Source organism: Camelus bactrianus, chromosome 9 (assembly GCF_048773025.1).
Source record: "Camelus bactrianus isolate YW-2024 breed Bactrian camel chromosome 9, ASM4877302v1, whole genome shotgun sequence".
Taxonomy (NCBI): Eukaryota; Metazoa; Chordata; class Mammalia; order Artiodactyla; family Camelidae; genus Camelus; species Camelus bactrianus.
Window position 1 is genome coordinate 35,706,714 of NC_133547.1, and position 8,699 is coordinate 35,715,412.

At 35.3% G+C, this 8,699-nt stretch overlaps 1 protein-coding gene across 4 annotated transcripts in view; it reads right to left on the reverse strand.

The window, feature by feature from the left end:
• Positions 1 to 8,699, reverse strand: part of COL11A1 (collagen type XI alpha 1 chain) — a 491,382-nt gene that overhangs the window by 480,521 nt on the left and 2,162 nt on the right. For 2 of the 4 annotated variants that reach the window (XM_074370058.1, XM_074370057.1), the window contains exon 2: positions 8,115 to 8,265. The exons of 1 other annotated variant lie outside the window; for it this stretch is intronic. The gene's annotated coding sequence lies outside the window, so the exon portion shown is untranslated. Of the gene's footprint in view, positions 1 to 8,114; positions 8,270 to 8,699 lie in introns of those variants that run through there. One more of the 4 variants, XM_074370059.1, reaches the window with a different exon arrangement.

Consider the following 8,699-nt stretch of genomic DNA (forward strand, 5'->3'; position numbering starts at 1 on the left):
GTAAGACCAGAAACCGTAAAGTTCCTAGAAGAAAACATAGGCAGTACACCCTTTGACATGTCTTAACAATATTTTTTTGAATATGTCTCCTCAGGTAAGGGCAACAAAAGCAAAAATGAACAATGGACTATATCAAAGAAAAAAGTTTTTGCACAGTGAAGGAAACTATCAACAGAATGAAAAGGCAACTTATTGAATGGGAGAAGAGATTTGCAAACAATATATATGACAAGGGGTTAGTATCCAAAATACACAAAAACTTAAAAATCCAGTATTTAAAAAAAACCTATTAAAAATGGGCAAAGGACCTGAGAAGACACAGAGATAGACAAGAGACGTGTCAAAAGATTCTCAACATCACTAATCATCACGGAAATGAAAAGTAAAACCACAATGAGATACTACCTCACACCAGCCAGAAAGGCTATTATCAAAAGGACAACATATAACAAGTGTTGGTCAGAACGTGGAGAAAAGGAAACCCTTATGCACTATTGGTGGGAATGCAAACTGGTGCAGTCACTCTGGAAAACAGTATGGAGTTTCCTCATCAAATTAAAAACAGAACTACTATACAATCCAGCAATTCCTCCTCTGGGTATTAACCCAAAGAAAACAACACTAATTCAAAAAGATATGTGTATCCCTATGTTCATTGCAGCATTATTCACAATAGCCAAAATATGGAAGCAACCTAGTGCCCATCAATAGATGAATGGATAAAGAAGAGGTGATATACACACACACACACACACACACAAGAATATTACTTAGCCATAAAAACGAATGAAATCTAGTTATTTGCAACAATATGGATGGACTGAGGGTATTATGCTAAGTGAAATACGTCAGATAGAGAAAGACAAACATCATTCAATTTTATGTGTATATGAAATCTAAAAAACAAAACAAATGACCAAACATTACAAAACAGAAACAGAGTCACAGACACAAATAGGGGGTTGCCAGAGGGGAAGGGGATGGAGTGAAATACGTGAAGAAAATTAAGAGGCACAAAATTTTAGTTACAAAATAAATGAGTCACAGGAGTAAAAGGCAACGTTGTGGGGAATACAGTCAACAGTAACGTAGTAGCTTTATATAGTGACAGATAGTAACTAGACCCATTGTGGTGATCACTGTAGTGTACAGAAATATTGAATCACTATATTGTACACCAGGGAATAACATAATATTGGAGGTCAATTATACTTTGACAAACTCATAGAAAAAGAGATCAGATTTTTCGTTAACTATGGAGGGTGGGAGGAGGGGGAATTAAATGAAGGTAGTTAAAAGGTACAAACTTCCAGTTATAAAAATAAGTACTAGGGATGTAATGTACAACACAATTAATTAGTAATTATTAATATAATGTATAACACTGATGCATATTATATGTGAAATCTGTTCAAGAGATTAAATTCTTGAGAGTTTTCATCACAAGAAAAAAATGTCTTCTCCCCTTTTTATTTTATTTTATATCTGAGATGATGGATGTTCAACTTATTGTGGTAATCATTTCATGATGTATGTAAGTCATATCATTATGCTGTACATCTTAAACTTATAAACTTGTACAATGCCTTATGTCAATTATATCTCAATTAAACTGGAATAAAAATAATAAATTTATATAACTTAAAAAAAGACACATCCTTCATATCAATGTTGAGTGACCAATAATCAGAAAAAAAGACAAAATACTTGTGCAAGAAGGAAAAAAAAAGGGTATTGATATAGAGAAACTTATGTCTCAGCCAAAATCATAATAGATTTTAGAAACAGCAGGTAAAGGGTTTTAGGTTGAAAATTCTTGTTAAAAAAGAATACTATAAGAGATCTTTTTAAACACTTCTTAAACAAATTATTAGTAACAAGGGGTCAGTGGAAGGACAGAAATACCACTATGCAAAAGATAGCTTATCAGAAGGGTAGAGCACACAATGGAATGAAGCAGAATAAAATATACAGAGTCTTTATTTTGTGCTTAAATTTCCATCTTCCTATCATCACATCAACCTAAAAAACACATATATGACATTTCTCCCTACTTTGAGTCCTCATTCTTCAGTTTATGAGGACTTAAGGCCAGCAACATTTGCCTTGCCTAGGACAAGCTTGCCATCTAGTGACAATGACTGGTAACTACATAATATGGGACTGCATCCACTGCATACAAACATGCATGCATCCACTGTCTCAAAATGTAAACTTTTCTTCTTTTCTTTTTTCCCAGCAAATATTTATAGAGTTCCTATTATAAGCTGGGAAGTAGATATATAATAGTTTGAAAAATTAATATGGTCCCTGAAGGCTAGGAAGACAGACATTATTCAAATAATCACCAATTAAATGTAAAAAAAACCAACAAATATAGCAACTTCTATAGCACTGACTCATGCCAGATTAATTCATTTAATACTTATAAGAAGTCTATAATAAAGGTATTATCTTCATTTACAGATCAGAAAACTGAGGCAGAGAGGTTAAGTAACTTCCCCTAAGTCACACAGCAGAGCAGGTAATTTCACTCTCAAATCTGTGCTTTTAATTGCCTCTGAATGAGCTGAAACTGTGATAAATGCAAGCAAGAAAAACTTACAATTGGACAATATTCATTCATTCAAAAAATATTTACTGGCCTCCTACAGTGTACTAGGTATTATTTTTGGCCTACAGATATAAAAGCAAACAATACAAAGACAAGACCAACACTCTAACCTCATGGAGCTTATATCATAAACACATATGCACACACAAACACACATATAAGCATAATATATAATTTCTAGGTTGTTATATATCAAGAAATTAATAAGGCAGGATAAGCAGTTAGTGATGGGTAGGTGGGGAGGCCATGCGATTTCCAGAGCAGTCGTGAAGTCCTCTCTGAGGAAAGGACATCTGAAAAGAGACTGAACACATGTGAGGGATGTGAGCATCAGCAAGAAGAGCGCTAGAGAAAGTGAGAGCAAACACAAAGGCCATTAGGAAGAATTCTGTTTTTCCTTTGGTGCCTCCACCCACCATCCCCAACCCCCACCGTGGCAAGAATGACCAAAGGGAAGTGTGCAAGAAGCATAGTAGTAGGATATAGACTTAGAGAAGTACCCAGAAAGGCTTTAGCGGACATGATAAGAACTTTATATTTTATTTTATTGGGGATGGGAAACCAATTAAAAGTTTCAAACAGGGAAGTAACATGATCAAATTTATGTTTTTTCAAAAGTTCACACTAGTGACTGTGAGGAGAGGAAACTGAGGTATATAGAGCAGAAAATAAAGAAACTGATTAAGAAGCTATTGCAACATTCCAGGTAAGAATGATGAAGAAATGACGGTGAAGTCTAACAATAAATCAAATCAAACTCATAAATAACTATAATACAAAAGAAACTGTAAGTGTCATAACAGAAGGTACAAAGTATACAGGAAATCAAAGGAAAGGTCACTTTTGAATGAGGATCAAGAAAAATGAATTAGAGTCAAATACTGCAGGGATTCAAAGAATTAGAGAAATAAAAATTAATCTCTATTTATTTTTTCATTTATTCTCTTCTCTACGCTTTCTTACACAGCTTTCCGGGGGTCCTATAACAACCCAGTCACATGCTGGTTTCCATCTGTCAATGTCATTGGTGTATGTCTTTTGAAATGTCCTTGAGAGTGTTGGACACAGAGAAAATGTTTGGAAATGATTAATAAATCTGCTCAAAGACCACCAAACTGTGACACAACCACAGTCAAACAAAGTTATGTTTATTAATATGCTGCAGGAAGAGATTCCATGTCAGCAGAACCAAGGAGCATTTCACCAAAACTAAGGAAGGAAGAGCCAGTGTTCTCACTGGTTTGGGAGCAAGGTAGAGTTTAAGCAAAATTTAAATGAGCAGTGCTTTGATAGGCTGAAAGCAAAGTAGAGCTGTGTTAGAAACCGGGATGGATTAAGAAGTGAGCTTACAGCCCTGCTTCCTTGTAAACTATAAAGTTAAAATGAATGTGAAATTTTGTATCTGAAAACACACTATCTGAATCTTTGAACTTGGGTAGGAAATCAAGGGTACTTCTCTGTCTCAAAGTGGCCACATAACTCAGGAAATAGGGGGATGTTCCCATCTCACTAACATGATTTCAAAAAGCAAATTTTCTCATAGTCTATGATTTTAGGGAACAAAGTTTTTCAATGGTATGCCTCTGGAGTTAATTAACAAAAAAGATTTTTTGCAGTTTTACACCACTATATATAGCTTTTAACATTATTATTTATTAGGGCACAATTTAAAAATGCTAGTTTTGGGGGGGAAGGTATAGCTCAATGGTAGAGTGTGTGCTTAGTATGCACAAGGTCCTAGGTTCAATCCCCAGGACCTCTGTTAAAAATAAATAAATAAACCTAATTACCTCCCCCCTAAAAAAAAATTGCTAGTTTTGCCTAAATTGCTAGAGCTCAATTTAAGATATCATGATTCAGCAATCCCACTCCTGGGCATATAGCCAGAGGGAACTCTAATTTGAGAAGACACATGCACCCCAATGTTCATAGCAGCACTATATACAATAGCCAAGACATGGAAGCAACCTAAATGTCCATCAACAGATGACTGGATAAAGAAGTTGTGTCATTTGCAGCAACATGGATGGACCTGGAGATCATTGTTCTATATAAAATAAGCCAGAAAGAGAAAGAAAAATACCATATGATATCACTCATATGTGGTATCTGAAAAAAAAAAAAAGAGGACACTAATGAACTCATCTACAAAAGAAACAGACATGCAGACATAGTAAACAATCTTGTGGTTACCAGGGAAAGGGGGTGGGAAAGGATAAATTTGGGAGTTTGAGATTTGCAAATGTTAACTACTATATAGAAAAATAGATTTTAAAAAAGACAAATTTCTTCTGTATAGCACAGGGAACTATATTCAATATCTTATAATAACCCTTTAATGAAAAAGGATGTAAAAATGAAGATACACACACACACACACACACACACACATATACATGCATGACTGGGACATTGTGCTGGACACCAGAAATTGATACATTATAACTGACCATACTTCAATTAAAAAAAAAAAAGAAGAAGGCTGTAAAGCAGAAGCATGCCTATCTTGGGAATGGATGAATGAGGAAGAGAGCAGAAGAGCTTAGAGGTGAGTGGAGACAAACCGCCACTTGCTCAGGCTGCTTGTGAGCAAGTCACAAGTGCTCTGAGCCTTCCTGGAAAATAACTGACATCCAGGCCAGCAAATCACTGTAGGAGATAGCTGGTCTCTATGTGGGGAGGGTCTAACCAAGAGGGTCATTTGCTTCAATGAATGGCTCCAAGTGATTAGAAGCCATGACAGAAGGGGAATCATAAGTTGTCAGCTAGAAAGTACATCATCAGTATCATGAAACTGTATGGGACGAGATCTTGCAGGGTCCTTTAACAGTCTATCAAAGTGCCCCATATATTTGGATATCTGCCAGGAAAGAGGAAATCAACAGCCAAGGGAGAACTACCTCTTTTCCCAGAGTAGAAGGAGAAGGAGAAGGAACACAGAAAGAAAAGATTAGCCAGCTTCCCCACTATAGGTTTCCTTAGAGAAGGGTGTAAGCTTAGATGTGAGATTAGCATTTTAATTGGACTGAAAGTGAATCTTAATGATAAATAATGGTTTGCTTTTAAAAATCAAAAATGAGTAGGAAAGTTAAGGGATATTTCAGGGAAGGGGAATCCAATAAACTGTAAGGTTTTTTTTTTTTGGTTTTTTTTTGGTAGTTCCGTGAGATTCAAGTAAACTCAGCCATTGAGCCAATTAGTCACATACAGATGCTTTTATTTCTATAAGATAGATTCTGCTATGGACTGAACTATGTTCCCTCAAGTTTCATATGCTAATGATCTAACCCCCAATGTGATGGTATTTGTAGATGGGGCCTTTGGGAGGTAATCAGGTTTAGATAAGATCATGAAGGTGGGGCCCTCATGATGGAATTAATGTCCTTATAAGAGTTACACCAGAACACTCACTCTCTGTCTCCCTCTCCCTCTCTCTCTACCTTGTGAAGATACAGCTAGAAAGCAAGCCAGGAAAAGAGTTCTCACCAGAACCTGACAATGCTGACACTCTGATCTTGGACTTTCAGCCTCCAGACGTGTGAGAAAATAAGTTTTTGTGTAACCCATTCAGTTTATGGTATTTTGCTATGGCAACCCGAGCTATCTAACATAGATTCTGAAAACAAAATTGCTGGGTTAAAAGGCGTCTTTATATTTTATTCAAATAAATGTTAAGAATTATTTTTCTGAAAGCTTGTGACAAAAATTTGCCCTCAAATGCAACCAAGATAAAATTTCATGAATATGTAAAATGTTTTATTTTATACAGGAAGTAAATCTACAAATGACTATCCATAAGATCCACATACAGTCATCTCTCAATAAGAAACACAGAATAATATTGACATTTTGTCTCTGACCACTGTGACAATTCTGCAATGAAATATTTAGCCTAGTTTCTTAAAGTCATCAAGCAAATCAATGAATATGCAATCCCTAGTTGCCACTAGGGTATATTTTAATTTCTTGTTGAGTAACATTAATTTACATGTTTTAACATTCAGTGACTATTAATCTACTTGTAAGGCCACTATGTTAATGCTTGAAGGATACAGAGATGAATATAGCAATGCCTATCTTCAAGTAGCTTACCAGTAATAAGAAAATGACATACACAATTAATTATAATAAAATTTATATATAATGATTTTTACTATAAAAGCAAATGGGATGAAGACATGAATTCTGTCTGCCTTGGGAAAAGGGAAATCTTTGCTGGTGGCTGTACTAACAGCAAGTTTGAGGGTGGTTTATTACACAACAAAAGTACTGAAAAAATCTGTTTTTCAGTTTCCTGCTGAAACACAGAGGAGAGAACAGAAGAGGCAGAGATGGTGCTGACTAACAATGAAAAATTTAGAGGAAAGGTAACATTTTGAGCACTTGTAGGAAATTTGGGAGCTAAAATGCAGATATCTGTGGGAAAAGCATTTTGAAAGTTTTAGCAAGTACAAAGATCTGAATCATGGGTCTGAAAAGTTCAAGAACAGCTAGATGTTTAGTATGTCTATTGTAGAGTGTGAATGAGGCGGGAAGAGAAGAGATGAAGTCAGAAAAGTAATACACTGGAGAATCCAGATTATATAAGCTCTTAAAAATCAAAGGAAGAACTTTAGCTTTTAGTCTAAGTGAGAAGACAAGACACTGCAAAGTTCTGAGGATTTAACAGAATCTGGCTGCTGTGATAAAAAACATATTGAAGAATATATTATATGTAATATAAAATATGTGTAACAAATTAAAAATTTTTAAATAGAGTAAAATAAATATTACATATATAATTTACCTATATAATCTTTATATGAGTAAATACAAATAAAAGGATATTTATTATATATTGATAATTTATAAAAAAATATTTAAATGTATTTATATTAATATATTTATATATTCTTTGTATTTACATACTTTTATAAAATATAAATATATAATATACACATATAATAAAAATATGTATAAGTAAAAGGATATTTATTATGAGGAATTGGCTCATGTGATTATGGAGGCTGAAAAGTCCCATGATCTGCTATCTTGAGCTGAATAGCCAGGAAACCTGATGGTTTAATGCAGCCCAAGTTCAAAAGTCTGAGAACCAGGGGAGTTGGTGTAGAACCCAGTCTGATAGTTGAAGAAGATGAGATGAGATGCCTCAGCATAATTAGTGATGGATTAAAAAAAAGAGTGATTCTTCCTTTCTCCACCTTTTATTGTATTCCAGTCTCAGCGGATAGTAGATGCCCACCCCCCATAGGAAAGGCAATCTACTTTATTGAATTCACCAATTCAAATGCTAATCTCATCCAGAAACACCCTCAGGGACAGGAACACAGAAATAATGTTTAATCTGGGTTCCCTGTGGCCAAGTAAATTGACACATAAAATGAACCATCACAGAGTATATTTTTAATAATGATAGAATCCGCTTGCTATGGTTAAAAAATTAATTAACTCTAATCTGTTAGAACATTTACATAATAAAATTTAATGAAAGATTTCTTACTTATGCAATTTGGAGGGAGTCAAGCACTTCCGTAGGGCAGTTGTCACTGATGCGGTGACTGGGTATTCTATGCTGTGACCTTACAGCTCTTTGATGTCAATATGCGGCCTCCATGATCACAGCTTTCACATCCACTCTTCTGTACTATAGTCTGGAATTAACACATGTTCTTTTCACTACACCTCACTGACCAGAATGAATCACTGGTTCCACCTAACAAGGGAGATGGGAAAGTAGAGGAATACATGGAATAATTGTTGAGCCTTACTGAGGCTTAGTTCAGACAGCGATATCTCCTAAAAATCGAGGGGTAACAGGAAACAAGATGGTACCTAGGGATGCTGTGAGAAAATTACTGAGACAATAAGGGCACCATGAGCTCAGAAAGTTTGGGATCTTCAGGGCTATACCAAGAAAACGGTGCAACTCAGAACAAGCCACAACCACTTCCACTTAGACAGGGGAGAGATGAAAGCAAATTACATTTTCCTCCTATCCTTCAGGCCAAGCCTGATAAGAGGGGAAACCAATTCAGACTGTTAGTAACTGAGAGTAACCAAGACATTTTATGAAATCTGCCTGACC